Genomic DNA, 15,629 nt, shown 5'->3' on the forward strand with positions numbered 1-15,629 from the left:
CTGTGCATAGTGACTCCCTTCCAAAATGTACAATATGGAAAGAGGAAACAAAGAGTAACGACAGTGGGGAAACCTGAAAAACACTACATCAGCCAGTAATCAAGGCCAACATCAACAGTCATCAATCATGTTGATGTAATATGATCTGATGTAATGGAAATGGAGAGCCCTGTGGTCTCCCTCCCAATAACCCAGTCTTATGAGAAAAACGTTGGACAAAAACAATAGGGGAGCAGCCTACAAAATACTTAACCAGTTCTTCACAAAACTGTCAAGGTCATCAACAACCAGCAAATTACAAAAAACTCATAGCCAAAAGGAGACTGAGGAGAAATGACAGCTAAATGTCATGTGGTCTCCTGGATGGGATCCTGGAACAGAAAAAGGATCTTATAGGTAAAAACTAAGAAATCCTAATGAACTATGGACTTCAATGAATAGTAATGTATCAATAATGGTTCATTAATTGTAAACAGTGTATAACTGTCCCTCAGTATCCACAGAGGATTGGTTCCAGGATCCCCTACCTCTACCCCCACACTGTGAAGATGCTAAAATTCTCTTATGCCCAATTGTCTTATATAAAACGGCATAGTAGTTGCATATCACCTACACATAGCCTCCCTTATACTTTAAATCATCTATAGACTACTTATAATACTTAGAACAATGTAAATGCTATGTAAATAGTTGCCTGTAGCAGCAAATTCAAGTTTTGCTTTTTGGGACTCTCTGGGAAATTTTTTTTTAATATTTTTGATCCAAGGTTGATTGAATACACTGAGATGGAACCTGTGAATACAGAGAGCCAACTAGATCATACGATGTTATTAACAGGTAAACTAGACATGAGATATATAGAAACTGTATTATCATCTCAATTTTTTCTATAAAAGGTTATAGAAGTTACCTTGTGGTACAGAGGGTTAAGGATCCAGCATTGTCACTGCAATGGCTCAGGTCACCACTGTGGTGCAGGTGTGATCCCTGGCCCAGGAACTTCCTCATGCTGAAAAGAAAAAAAAAAAAAAAAATTGAAATTTCCTAGTAGCTCAATGGGTTAAGATCGGTATTGTCACTACTGTGTCTCTGGTTGCTGCTGTGCCATGGGTTCAATCCCTGGTCTAGGAACCCCTGGCATGTGGAAGTTCCCAGGCTAGGGATCGACCCAGAGGCATAGCAGTGACAATGCTGGATCCTAACCACTAGGCTACCAGCAAATCCCAAGAAAAAAATTTTAAACACCACAAAGGTATAGAAAGTCAAAATCCTTTCTGTTCTGAGGTCCTAATCCCCAGACATAATCATTAATACATTTGGTGCCTATTCAAAAAAGAAAAATTACTAACAACACCTCTCAGTGATGTCTCCCATGGGTCCATGGCAGACATCTCTAGCATTAACCTAAAATGTCAGGTACATCCTAGTGACTCTTGTCTGGATGCATGAGCAGGAAAGCCCAGTCAGCAAGTGATGGCCCATGTCCTTGAATCTCAGAGAGTCAATGTCCATGAGCTCCTTGCTGAGGTGACCCCCTCCCTGACCACAGGTGATTAGCCCAATGGTGGACATCAAAGGCCAGCTGAGCCAATCAGATTCCATCCTGGCACTTTATTCCCTTGAAAGTCAGCCACAGGCATTCAACTGGAAAAATTTGAAAGCAAAAATCCCAGTGGTCATCTGCTGCCCTGTGCTGAGCAAGCAGAAGAGATGGTCAAGAGACCAAGAATCTCTGGAGAGACAGCTCCTGCTCCAGCACAGGGGGAGGGAACCTTGTCCCTGGCAAGTAAATGTTCCCCCAGAAAGGTTCAATGACATGGCATTTTAGAGAACAAGTGCACCATCCACATGTATGGCGAACAATGGTTACAACCAATTTGTTTTAAAAGAAATCCAAGATTTCTTTACCGGAATATTTTCTGGGAAGTTTGGGGTTGGTTGGGTTTTTGTCATTAGTCCCTTTGAATGTGCTGGGGGAAGTTATAGTTAAAGAAACAAATTCTTGCACCTAGAAACAGTATTTTAAAATAAAAATAATGATAGCTTGCATCTACTAGTTCCTAGCTATATTTACAGTAACCAGGCTTAGCATTTGACATACACTGTTTCATCTAATCCCTTCATAGCCACATGAATTAAGCATTGATACCATCTCCATTTTACACAGGAGAAAACTGAGGCTTCCTGAGAGTTTGAGTACCTTACCCACAGTCACATAATGTTTAACTTGAGAGCAGAGTTTTGAATCCAGGTCTATCTGATTCCAGAGGCCATTCTTTTAAAAAAATTTTTTTTGTCTTTTTAGGGCCGCACCCTCAGCATATGGAGGTTCCCAGGCTGGGGGTTAAATCGGAGCTGCAGCTACTGGCCTACAACACAGCCACAGCAACACAGAATCCAAGCCACATCTGCAACCTACACCACAGCTTACAGCCATGCCAGATCTCTAACCCACTGAGTGAGGCCAGAGATTGAATCCAAGTCATTACGGATACCAGCCAGGTTTGTTACCACGAGCCACAACAAGAACTCCCCAAAGTCCATTCTTTTAACCAGTTGACACAGACCTTTCAAAACAATTCATGGGTTATGGAGAAAGAAAAAGAGAGTACATTCAAACTCTGCCTCAGTTTCCTCCTGTGTTAAAAAAAATTACTCATGAATAATAGCTACCTCGTGATGATTAAGTGAAATATAGCCTATAGCATGCCTTCATGGCAACATACTATGGGCATTTAAGAAAACTGTATTCTTTTTTTTTGGCCACACCTTCAACATACAGAAGTTCCTGGACCGGGGATTGAACCCTCACCACAGTTGTAAACAAAGCCAGAGCAGTGACAACACTTGATCCTTAACCTGCTGAGCCAAAAGGAAACTCCTCAGTTTCTTGAGGTAGAAATTAGATTATTAATTTGCTATCTTTACTATTTTCTTTTTTTTTTTTTTTCTTTTTAGGGCTGCACCCTCTGCATATATAAGTTCCCAGGCTGGAGGTCAAATAAGAGCTACAGCTGCTGGGCTATGCCACAGCCACAGCAATGCAAGATCTGATCCATGTCTGCAGCCTATACCAGCAATGCCAGATCCTTAACCCACTGACCAAGGACAGGGGTCAAACTTGCATCCTCATGAATCCTAGTTGGTTCATTACCACTGAGCCACAACAAAAACTCCTCCTTACTATTTTCTAATGTAAATTTTGGTGCTATAAATTTCCCTCCCAGAACAGTTTTAGCTGCATTCCATAAAATCTGATCTCATATTTTCATTTTTATTCAGTTCCATATTTTTTAAAAATTTCCTTTGATATTTCTTCTTTAATCCTTGGTTACCTTGGTGAATGTTCGTTGGATGCTTGAAGAGTATATATATTCTGTTGTTAGGTAGAGTGTTCTATAAATGTCCATTTGATCTTTTTGGTTGATGGTATTGTTCAATTCTTCTGTATCTCTTCTGATTTTTTTGCCTTGTTGTTCTATCAGTTGCTAAGAATTACATGTTAAAATTCCAAATATTACTATGGGTTTGTCTATTTCTTATTTTAGCTCCATCAGTTTTCCATGTATACTTTGGCCTCTAAATATTTAATACATACACAATTAGGATTGCTATATTTTCTTGGTGGATTGATCTTTTTTTATTACTCAATGAATTTTATTACATTTATAGTTATATAGTGATCATCACAACCAAATTTTATAGCATTTACATCTCACACCCTCAGTGCATCCCCCCACCCCCTCAACCTGTCTCATTTGGAAACCATAAGTTTTTCAAAGTCTGTGAGTCAGTATCTGTTCTGCAAAGAAATTCATTGTGTCCTTTTTTAATTTAAAAAAAAATTTTTTTTGTCTTTTTGCCTTTTCTGGGGCCACTCCCGAGGCATATGGAGGTTCCCAGGCTAGGGGTTGAATCAGAGCTGTAGCCACCAGCCTATGCCAGAGCCACAGCAACACGGGATCCGAGCCACGTCTGCAACCTACACCAAAGCTCACAGCAATGCCGGATCCTTTACCCACTGAGCAAGGCCAGGGATCGAACCTGTAACCTCATGGTTCCTAGTCAGACTTGTTAACCACTGCACCACAAAGGAACTCCTAAAGTAACTATTGATATGTTAAGGCTTAAGCCTGCCATTTTATTATAAATTTCTGTTTTTTCCTTCTATTTCTCATCCTCTGTTGCTTTTCACTGACTTCATGTTAATTACCTAAACATTTAGAGTTCCAATTTAATTCTAATATTTTGAGTATATTGCTTTGTATAGTGATGTACATGTAAATATACATTTACATGTATATACACATGTATGTATAAATACATAGTTTTTTCTATTACTTGTTCTAGGTATTCATCAGAGCCCACTGGTGTCAATGTTTACTACATTGAGTGAAAGAAAGAAACCATATTTCCATTTAGATCTCTTTCCCCTCCCACTTTTTAAATATAATTGTCTTAAGGATTTTTTTCTACATAATTGTCCACCTGTCTGACTGAACCGCACTGACTCCATTTTTTCAACTGCATCTTAGACCCAACATTTGTCCTTTCACCTGTGAAAGTCTTTACTTCTCCCTTTACTCCTGAAGGATAGTTGCACTGAATACAGTTTATTTTTTCAGTACTAGAAAAAAATGGTGTCTTTTCCCTCCTGTTTCTGTGGTTTTGCATGAGAAATCTGCTGGGACCCAAGGTGGTATTCCTTTACAAGTAATGTGTCATTTCTCTACGCTGCTTTTAATATTTTGTCTTTGTTTTTGGTTTTTAGAAGTTAAATATGATGTATCGTAGGAGTTCTCTTATGGCACAGCAGGTTAAGGATCTGGCTTTGTCACTTAGAGGCTTGGGTCACTGCTGTGGCTGGAGTTCAGCTTCTGGCCCAGGAGCTTCCGCATGCTGAGGGTACAGACAAAAAAAACAAAACAAAAAATATATGATATATCTTGGTGTGGCTCTCTTTGACTTTATCCTACTTGGAATTCACTTGACTTCTTGTATCTATATTTTTATGTCTCACCAAATTTGGGACATTTTCAAATATTATTTCTTTGAATACTTTTTTTGTCCTACATTCTTTCCCCTCTATTTCTGGAATTCCATGGTACAAAGATGAGATCCTTTGTTGTTGTCCCACAGAGCCAGAGGCTCTATTCCATTTTTTCCGATCTTTTTTTTTTTAAGAGACATTTTAGCTTCAAAGCAAAACTTAGGGAGTTCTATTGTGGCTCAGAGGTAACAAACCTGACTAATATCCATAAGGACACAGGTTTGATATCTGGCCTCACTCAGTGGGTTAAGGATCTTGCATTGCCGTGGCTGTAGTCTAGGCTAGCTAGGATTCAACCCCTAGCCTGGGAAATTCCATATGCCATGGGTATGATCCTAAAACAAAGAAAGAAAGAAAGAGAGAGAGGGGGGGGAGGGAGGGAGGGAGGGAGGAAGGAAGAAAGAAAGGGAAAGAGATGAAAAAAACAGATTTCCTTTATACTCTATGTCCCACATACGCATAGCCTCCCCCATTATTAGTGTTCCCCACAGAATGATACAGTCATTACAAATGATGAATCTACACTAACATATCATAATAACATGAAGTACATAGACACTCTAGGTTTTGTACATTCTATAGGTTTGGACAAATGTATAATGACATGTATCCAAATTATAGTATCATACAGAATATTTTCATTCCTTTGAAACTCCTTTGTGCTCTGCCCATTCATCCCTCGCATCCCCCAGCCCCTTGTAACTACTGATATTTTTACTGTCTCCACAGTTTTGCCTTTTCCAGAATGTCATATGGTTGGAATCGTACAGTATGTATTAGATTAGCCTCTTTCACTTAATATTATGCATTTAAGTTTCCTCTATATCTCTTCCTGGTTTGATAGTTCATATCTATTTAGCAGTGCATGATATTCCACCATCTGGAATGTACCATGTTTACTTCTCCATTCCCTACATTTCCAAGTTTTGGCAGTTACAAATAAAACTGTTGTAAAAAGCTATGTGTATGATGGTTGTACAACTATAAATATAAGAAAATTCATTGAATTGAAAAAATCTATGTGTAGGTTTTTGTGTGTACATAACTTTTCAATTCCTGTATGTAATTACCTAGGAGTGTGATTGCTGGATTGTACAATAAGAGTATGTACAGCCTTTGTAAAAAGGCTGTCAAGTACCTTCCAAAGTGCTGTAACATTTTGCATTCCTATCAGCAATGAAGGAGAGTTCCTGTTGCTTCACATCCTCACCAGTATTCGGTGTTATCCATGTTCTGGATTTTAGATATTTCAGTAGGTGTATAGTGGGATCTGTTGTTTTAATATGCATTATATGTAGATATATGTTGTAAAGCATCTTCTCATATGCTTATTTGCCATCTTTACATCTTCTTTGGTGAGGTATCTGTTAGTTACAGTCTTTGGCCCATTTTTTATTTTTATTTTTTATTTATATTTATTTATTTTGGTCTTTTTGCCTTTCTGGGGCTGCTCCCACAGCATATGGAGGTTCCCAGGCTAGGGGTCTAATAGGAACTATAGCCACCAGCCTACGCCAGAGCCACAGCAATGGGGAATCTGAGCCGCACCTGTGACCTTCACCACAGCTCACGGCAACGCCGGATCCTTAACCCACTGAGCAAGGCCAGGGATCGAACCTGCAACCTCATGGTTCCCAGTTGGATTCATTAACCACTGTGCCACGATGGGAACTCCTGACCCATTTTTTAATCAAGCTGTTTCCTTACTGTTGATTTTTAAGTGGTGTTTGTATATTTTGGATGAGTCACTTATCAGATGTGTCTTTTGCATAAATTTTCAGTCTTTTTTTTTCTCTTTGCTTTGCAGGCTGAGTAAATTCTATTAATGCATCTTCAATTCACTAATTCTTTTCTCTGTCGTCTCCACTCCACTAATGAGTCTATCCAGCAAGCTTTTATTTCAGTTACTATATTTTTCAGTTCTATAAATACTATTTGGTTCTTTTTATAACTTCTCTTCTTTGTTGAGATTTTCTATTTTCACATTTGTTTCAAGAGAATTTGTTTTTATTGTTGAAACATTTTCATGATGGCTGCTTTATTTTTATTTTTATTTTTTTGAATTCACAATGATGGATGCTTTAAAATCCTTGTCAAATACTTCCAACATCTATTCCATTTGATATTAGCATCTGTTGATTTTCTTTTCTTATTCAAATTATGATTTTCCTAGTTCTTGGTGTAAGAGATTATTTTTTTTCTTGCAAACTGGACATTTTGGTCATTATGTTAGGAAATTCTTAAGCCTATTCAAATCTTGCTTCCACAGCACATGGAAGCCCCCTGGTCAGGTATTGAACCCTCGCCACAGTAGTGACCTGAGCTGCAGCAGTGACAATATTGATCCTTAACCCACTGAGCCACCAGGGAACTCCTTAGCAATCACCCTTTTTAGGTGCAGGTTCCGAACTCTTTCTGTGGTCTTTAATTCCACACGACTTAAATTTTTCTGAGCCCTTGAAATGCATTTTCTTTTTTTTTTTTTTTTTTTTTTGTCTTTTTAGGGCCACATCCACAGCATATGGCGGTTCCCAGGCTAGGGGTCCAATTGGCACTACAGCTGCCAGCCACAGCCACAGCCACAGCAACTCAGGATCTGAGCCACATCTGTGACCTACACCACAGCTTGTGGCAACACCTGACCCTTAATCCACTGAGCAAGGCCAGGATTCAAACCTGCGTCCTCATGGATGCTAGTCAGATTCTCCCGCAATGCTATTATAATCTGTTTCATTCTTATGGTAATGCTGGGACTCTTGCTCAATCCCTTTTGGCTCCATATGTGTGGGAAAAAGTGCTATTCTGAGTCACCTGCTGTCATTAAGGACCTTCTGACAGAGGTAGGAAGTGGGCAGAAACTGCTGGGCCTAGGTATCCCTATGCCACAGGATAGAGAGCAGGGGAACATGGGATTTTGCTGCTGTTGCTGGCAAATCAGGCTGCCCATAAGGGCCCAATGTGAAGTGGGGTTAATTCACTTTTTCAAAACTCAAATACATCCATTATCAATTTCAACTCATCCCAAGAACCAATGAAATCAGTAGTTTGGATGGTCAATTTTTAATCTTCCTCTAAGACACATGCAGTGATGAAAAAGTTTATCCTTGAACCACCTGAAATCATTTCATGGCTACACAGACACACTGAGGCCTTGTACGCCCTGACTATTTTGTGCTGAGAATAGAATGGGTCTTAGATGTCATCATCCCACCTATTACAGACCAAAACCAGAATCAGTTTGAAATTCAGAAAACAGCCTTGGTATGTGTCAGTGCAGTGTGTAGAAGCCTCGTGTCTCATGTCAAGCACAGGCAAATGATCCCATGCTTGCACATGTCCCTCGCTTACATGCAGATCCACCAGAGTGATTGCCTGCTTGCCTGTTTGCTTATTTACAAACTTTCTGCCCACACAATTACATGCTTACTCCCTGACCTAATTACTCAATTACACAATTATACACTTACTTGCTTACATGTTTACCTCCTTACATGTTGCACACGTACCTCCTTGTACATGTACCTTTTACATGCTTATACTCTCAGGTACTAACACAGTTATACACTTACCTACTCATTGGCTTATGCTCCCTTTTACCTGCTTAGCCATTTACACAATTACACACTTATACCATTTACATGCACTGACACAATTACATGCTTATGACCCACTCACACAGCTCCAGCTCCAGATCTGGGGTCCCAGCTGCAAAGACACCCCATTAACAAGGAGAGGGAGTTGGATTTCAGGGAAGGAAGGCTCTTATCGTATGCTCCCAGCAGTCAGGCCCATTCCTGTTCCCTGCGCCTGCCTCATACCAGCCAGTTCTTGCAAGAGCCCCTGTCCACACCTCTGACAGCTGCCAACATATTTCCTCTGGTCTGAACATTTTTGTGTGTGTCAAGCTGGAAGGAAAATAAGCAGCATTTGGGGCACTTGCACATTCACAGCCTTCTGCATAGCGCCCTGTGTATATTTTCCTCCTTGCCTTTTGGCTCCTGGCCTGCTCGGCTTCATGCAGCTCCCTCTGGTGTGAGTCAGAGCTGATTTTCAAATTGGTGGAGGTTGGCTTCACCGATGGCATGTAAGGGATCTCCTCCAGGGAAGAAAAGTCTGAGTGCGACTGGTGGAAGTGTTAGGGTTAGAAGGGAAGGGGAAGGAGTTCCCATTCTGACCCAGCAGAAACAAATCTGACTAGGAAACATGAGGTTGAGGGTTTGATTTCTGGCCTTGCTCAGTGGGTTAAGGATCTGGCGTTGCTGTGAGCTATGGTGTAGGCCAGCAGCTGTAGCTCCAATTTGACCCCTAGCCTGGAAACGTCCATGTGTCACGGGTGCAGCCCTAAAAAGCAAAAAGCAAAAAAAGAAGAAGAGGGAGAAGGGAAGGGGAAGAGTACTGGACCATGAGTCCACAGGCCTGAATTCAGTGTTCAGATGGGCCTCTTTCTGAGCTGTGTGACCTTGGAAGAGTCAATTATCCCCTCTGAGTTTCTGTTTCCTCATATGAGAGAAGGGGGCAACTGGGGATGTATGAAAGGCAGAAAGTGGCTCCTTCTGACCTTCTCTTCTATCCCTGGATCCTAGTACACAATAGACCAGTGAATGCTTCCCACCTGCAATAAGACTTGTCAAGACATTCGTCATACACCACTGGGCACTAGACAAGTGGCACAAAAGCCAAAGAGCACCTTCCTCAAAGTGAGGTTTCCCCACCTGTATCAAGGCTGCTATTCAATGCTGGTTGAATACAGATTCCTGGGCCCCACCATCTCTGGGGATAGGACTCAGGAGTCAGCAGTGTAACAATATGCATAAAAAGAATCACTTGCATAGGGTGCAGAAAACAATTTCCGCCACCATTTTTCTATGCATAGTAAGTTACTAATCATCTTTCAAGTGAGTGCCCAATGTCACCTCCACCACGAAGCCTTCTTTAAACTCACTCCAGATAAAATTAATTGCCTCATTCTCTGTGGGATCACAAGTAAACTATCTTATTCACATTTGTGTCCCAGGCCCCAGCCCAGGAGCACATAGCCAATGCTCATATTTAAAAATAAAATCTAACCTTCCTCCTCTGGCCTGAGAAGCCCCTCAATGATCTGATCCTCCCCATTTCTACCTGCCTTCTACACCCCACTCAGCTCACCTCTCTGTCCTCTGCCCTTCATTCTCGATGCTCCTGCCACACTGGCCTTTGGTTTTTTTTGTTTTTTTGCTTTTAAGGGCTGTACCTGTAGCATATGGAGGTTCCCAGGCTAGGGGTCCAATCGGAGCTGTTTCTGGCTCCGACAGAGAATGAGGCAATTACTTTTATCTGGAGTGAGTTTAAAGAAGGCTTCGTGGTGGAGGTGACATTGGGCACTCACTTGAAAGATGATTAGTAACTTACTATGCATAGAAAAATGGTGGCGGAAATTGTTTTCTGCACCCTATGCAAGTGATTCTTTTATGCCAGCCTACACCAGAGCCACAGCAACGCCAGATCGAGCCATGTCTGCGACCTACACCACAGCTCGTGGCAATGCCAGATCCTTAACCCACTGACTGAGGCCGTGGATCGAACCCACATCCTATGAATCCTAGTCAGGTTCGTTAACCGCTGAGCTACAAAGGGAACTCCCTGTTCTGTTCTTTAAACAAGCTACATTTCATTCATCCCTTACCCCCTCCCTTTTTTTTGGCCACACCCGTGGCATGCAGAATTTTCTGGGCCATGGATCAAACCCTCACCACAGCAGCTATCCAGGGCCACTGCAGTGACACCGGATATTTAACCCGCTGCGCCGCAATGGAATTCCACATCCTCTCCTCCTTTTCTCTTACTGTTCCTCTGACTGAAACACTCTTCCTTCAGATCTTTGAGTAACTGGTTCCTTCCTGCTAGACATTCAGGTCCCAGATCAAATATCACCTCCTTAGAGATACCTTCTCTGCTCACCCAACCTGAAAAAGTGGCCCAGTAACACCTATGTCATCACCTCATTTTAATTTTATCCTACATTAATCACTCCCTGATCATCTCTTAAAATATGTTTGTTGTCTGTCACTCCCCAGGGAACATAAGCTCATGTGATAAGAGATCTTCATTAGTTTAGCTCAGTAATTCTTAACCAGGGCTGATTTTCATCCCTGGGGGTATCTGACAAAGTCTGGAAATACCTGGGGCTGTCACAACTGGGCAGGTGCTCCTGGCATCTAGTAAGGGATGCCAGGAATGCCACTAAACGGTCTAAAATGCACAGGACAAAACAAAGAATTATCCACCCCCAAATGTCAGTACAGTGACGACAGAGAAACCCTTTCTAGCTCATCTCTGATGCCCCAATGCCTGGATCAGCGCCTGGCAAATCTTATGCAACTCAAACATTTTTTCGGCATGAACGAATAAGATGTTTAAATTAAATGTTGGATTTAATTTTAGAGCCTAAAAGGTCCACAGAGAGCAATTAAACCACAAGTGTTCACACTCGGCTTCTGGAAGCCTCAGGCTATGGGGCAGAGTTTCAAGAATTCTGTACACTGCGAAGAATTTTCAGCTCAACACTAAAGATGTACATTTTCTGACATGGTCTGTTTTATATATTTGGGTCCCAATTGTCTGATGAGTTTTACTGCTTAAAAAAAATAAAGAGAAACCGCTGTTCCAGACCCACCTCTTCATTTCACCAAGCTGGAAACCACAACCCAGAGAAGCTGGGAGATGGCCCTTCAATGTATTTCACAGAGAGCCAGCCCTGGGTCTCCTGAGTGCCTGGCCTTGGTCACAGACTGGCCACAGCTCTGTGATTTGCCAATGGTACAATTTAGGAGCAGGGGATGTAACAGTTAAGAGCACCAGAGCTGTATTGGGTGGGTTTTCATCCTGTTTCTGCCTTCAGCTAGCTGTGTGACCTTGGAAAAGCCACTTAACCTCTCTGAGCTTTAGTGTCCCCTGAGGATCTATAAAAATGGAGATATTAATAGTACCTACTTTAGAGGGTTATGACTCAGATTAAAGGAGTTAAAATGTGGAAAATGTTTGTAATAATGTCTGGCACATAATAACTGTGTATAGTATAAGTGACCAACTCATTCTGGTTTGCTGGGACAGTCCTGGTTTTAGCACTGAAAGTCCTGTATCCCAAGAGACCCATCAGTCTGAGCAAAGCAGAACATTGGTTATCCCAGCTGTATGTGTAAGTTTGACTTTTTTTTCTTTTTTTTTTTGGTTGCACCCATGGCATGTGAAAGATGTGGAAATTTCCGTGCCAGGGAGCGAACCCATGCAACAGCTGTAACCAGAGCCACGGTAGTAACAAAGCTGGATCCTTAACCTGCTGAGCCATGAGGGAACTCTGTAAGTTTGATTTTAAAAAATATATATCTACATTAATATTCAGTAACTGTCTATGTTAATATTCAGTTTAACTTTTCACTACTAAGTACTTTTTTTTACTAAGTATGTTACATATACTGGACATGAGGGAAGGGTTACTGATGAATTAATTACACAGATGGGATATCAGGGGACATCTTTATCCTAACTTTCTGTTTTTTTTTTCTAGAGTATCCCCCTCACTGGATATGGTAATACATTAGTAACTTTTGCATTGACTTATGGGAATGATAGTTCTTTGGTAGTTGTTTTTTTTTTTTTTTACATTTTAATTCTATTCCCATTTTTTCCAGTTTTATTGAGATAAAATTGACATACAGCAGTGTATAATTTTAAGGTATACAGCATAATAATTCAACTTTACCTACTTTCCTTTTTTTTTTCTTTTATTTTTTGCTTTTTAGGGCTGTACCTGCAGTACATGGAAATTACCAGGCTATGGGTTGAATCAGAGCTACAGCTACTGGCCCACACCACAACCACAGCAACTTGGGATCCAAGACACATCTGCGACCTACACCACAACTCACAGCAATGCCAGATCCTTAACCCACTGATCGAGGCCAGGGATCGAACTCACATCCTCACGGGTGCTAGTCAGGTTTGTTTACTGCTGACCACTAAGGGAACTCCCAACTTTACCTACTTTCTAATAATGAAGTAAATTGAGCTATTGTTCCACAGCACCTCTACTTGGAAAACACAAGAGAACTCTTTCTTTTTTTCAAAACATCTGTATTTCAATAGTTCACCACTTCAGACTAAATTTTCCCCAGACACACAGAATCTTGGAATTGGAAAGGTTAGGAAATATTTAGTACAATCGTGCCATTTCCCACGTGGGAAAACAGAGCCCAGAGAAATCCGTTCCCTCCTCTGAAATCACAGGCTAATAAAAAGATGACCCTGGGGCTCAAGCTCAGTGTTCTAACTCCTGGGTCAAGGTGTTCTCAGAGTTTCTCAAACTAGATTCCACATCCAGCGGTAAGTATCATAGAGAAGTGGGTAGCTAGGAAGTAAGAGGGAAGCCGTGTTTCTGAGCAAATGCCACCCTCCTTCTATCTACTTTTACCATTTGGACATTGAGCTTCAGCTTACGAAGCCTCTGCAAAAGGATTCATGTGCTAAAAAAATATTTTCTTGCAAGCTGCTGAATTATATCATAAGATTGACATATTTTCTCCCTGGAAAATTTGCTCCCATGGAGAAAACTTAACTATTTCTTTGAACAACATTTTCCCATCTCTAACGGATTTTATGTGATTGGAAAAACAGATACATGGCCCTTTAAAAGCAAGCAGTTAAAATGAAAGGCTCATTCACTAACAGGAAAGATCTGGGTGAGTCAGGGCACTGGTAACAACTGACCCAGATGTGTACTCTCATGCCCATCACTCAGAAAAATGTCACTTAGGAAAATGTGGCCATTTGGGGCCACTTGAGAGGCCTGGAGGGTCCCAGGTGGACGGTCCCCAGGGAGCAAGACAGAGGGAGAAAAATGGCAGTGAGACCACCTAAAACCCAGGCCCAGACTGCTGGATATGGGCAGAGGGAGCTACTGGTGAGTTATGCCTCACCTTACCCCCTCCAATATGACTTTAAGCAGAAACATACAAAGCTGGTTTGGAGCCAGGAAAACATCCTGGGTTGACCCCCCAAGTGGGAGAAAAACAACAAGAACTGGCAAAGTTTGCAGTCTTTGCCCATGATGACTCTGGGCTCCCCCTTGAGTGGGTCAAGGCTCAAAAGAAGGGTAAGGAGGTCTGAGTTCATTGCCCAGAGCAGAGAGGTGAAAGCTCAGATCTGATACTCTGGGTTTGAATCCCAGCTCAGCCTTTCACCCACTGTGCAACCTTAGGAGCCTCACCTCTCTGAGCATCCTTTCCTCATTGGTAAAAATGTCACAGGACCTACCTTACCATGCCAGTGAAGGATTAGAAAAGAGGAGGGCTCTGCTCCTTACAAGGCTCCCATGCCAAGGAAATAGTTGCAGTTGCTGTTTATTAAGTACCTACTGAGTGCCCATCTGTGGGTGCAAGAGCCAGAGCTCCTCACCACTGGACTCTGTGGCCTCTGTCTACCCACGATCCCCCCCTCCACGCCTATGCTTGAGGAGTTCAGAATAGGGCTGTCACCATTGCAATTTGGAGCCAAAATAGGTTGGGGTCAGAGTTCATCAGTCTTTGCCATGAATGACTGCATTTGGCCAGTCCTCTCCGTGTAGTAGGGGCTCAAGAAATATTTGTTGAATGAGTGACTCAGTGATGGAAGAAAGTAGTGAAAGACCAACTTGTTGATGAGTGTCTCCTTCATTCAAAAAAAAAAAAAAAAAAAAAAAAAAAAAAGGAGTTCCCGTCGTGGCGCAGTGGTTAACGAATCCGACTAGGAACCATGACGTTGCGGGTTCGATCCCTGCCCTTGCTCAGTGGGTTAACGATTCAGCGTTGCTGTGAGCTGTGGTGTAGGTTGCAGACACGGCTCAGATCCTGCATTGCTGTGGCTCTGGCGTAGGCTGGTGGCTACAGCTCTGATTAGACCCCTAGCTGGGAATCTCCATATGCAGCGGGAGCGGCCCAAGAAAAGGCAAAAAGACAAAAAGACAAAAAAACAAAAAACAAAAACAAAAACCTCAGGAGTTCATGAACATAATGTTGAATGAAATAAGCCAGATACAAGAGAATATTCTGGGTGATGACATTTGTACAAAGTTCTAGAACAGGCAAGATAAAACTATGGTGACACGAGATGGAATAATGGTCTCTGGGGGATGAAGGAAACAAAGCTGTTCTCTTCGTACCCTACACCTGTCTGCTCTCCCTTGCAGCTAGTGTAGCTACTTGACAAAGTTCTGGTCAATGGAACATTAGGTAGAACTCTCAGGTACAGTTGGGGAAAACTTTAAGGACTAGTTCATGTTCTTTGCCCCCTTGTCCTCTCTTCCTCCATGCTGGTTTCCAAATACAGATGTGATAGCTGGATCTCTGGCTGCCCTGTTGGATTATGAGGATTAGAGCTACGTACTAAGGTTGGAAGAAATGAGAACTAAGTCCCTAACTATTCCATGGAGCTGTCACACCAGCCCTGGACTGTTCCCCTGCTTACCTCTAGAGGTGAGAGGAATGACTCTTGGGTAAACTATTATTATTTGGGAGTTTTCTGTCACATGAAGTTTAACCTATTCTCCCTGCTCGCAGCCTGTGTA

The sequence above is a fragment of the Sus scrofa genome, chromosome 14 (genome assembly GCF_000003025.6).
Source record: "Sus scrofa isolate TJ Tabasco breed Duroc chromosome 14, Sscrofa11.1, whole genome shotgun sequence".
Lineage (NCBI taxonomy): Eukaryota > Metazoa > Chordata > Mammalia > Artiodactyla > Suidae > Sus > Sus scrofa.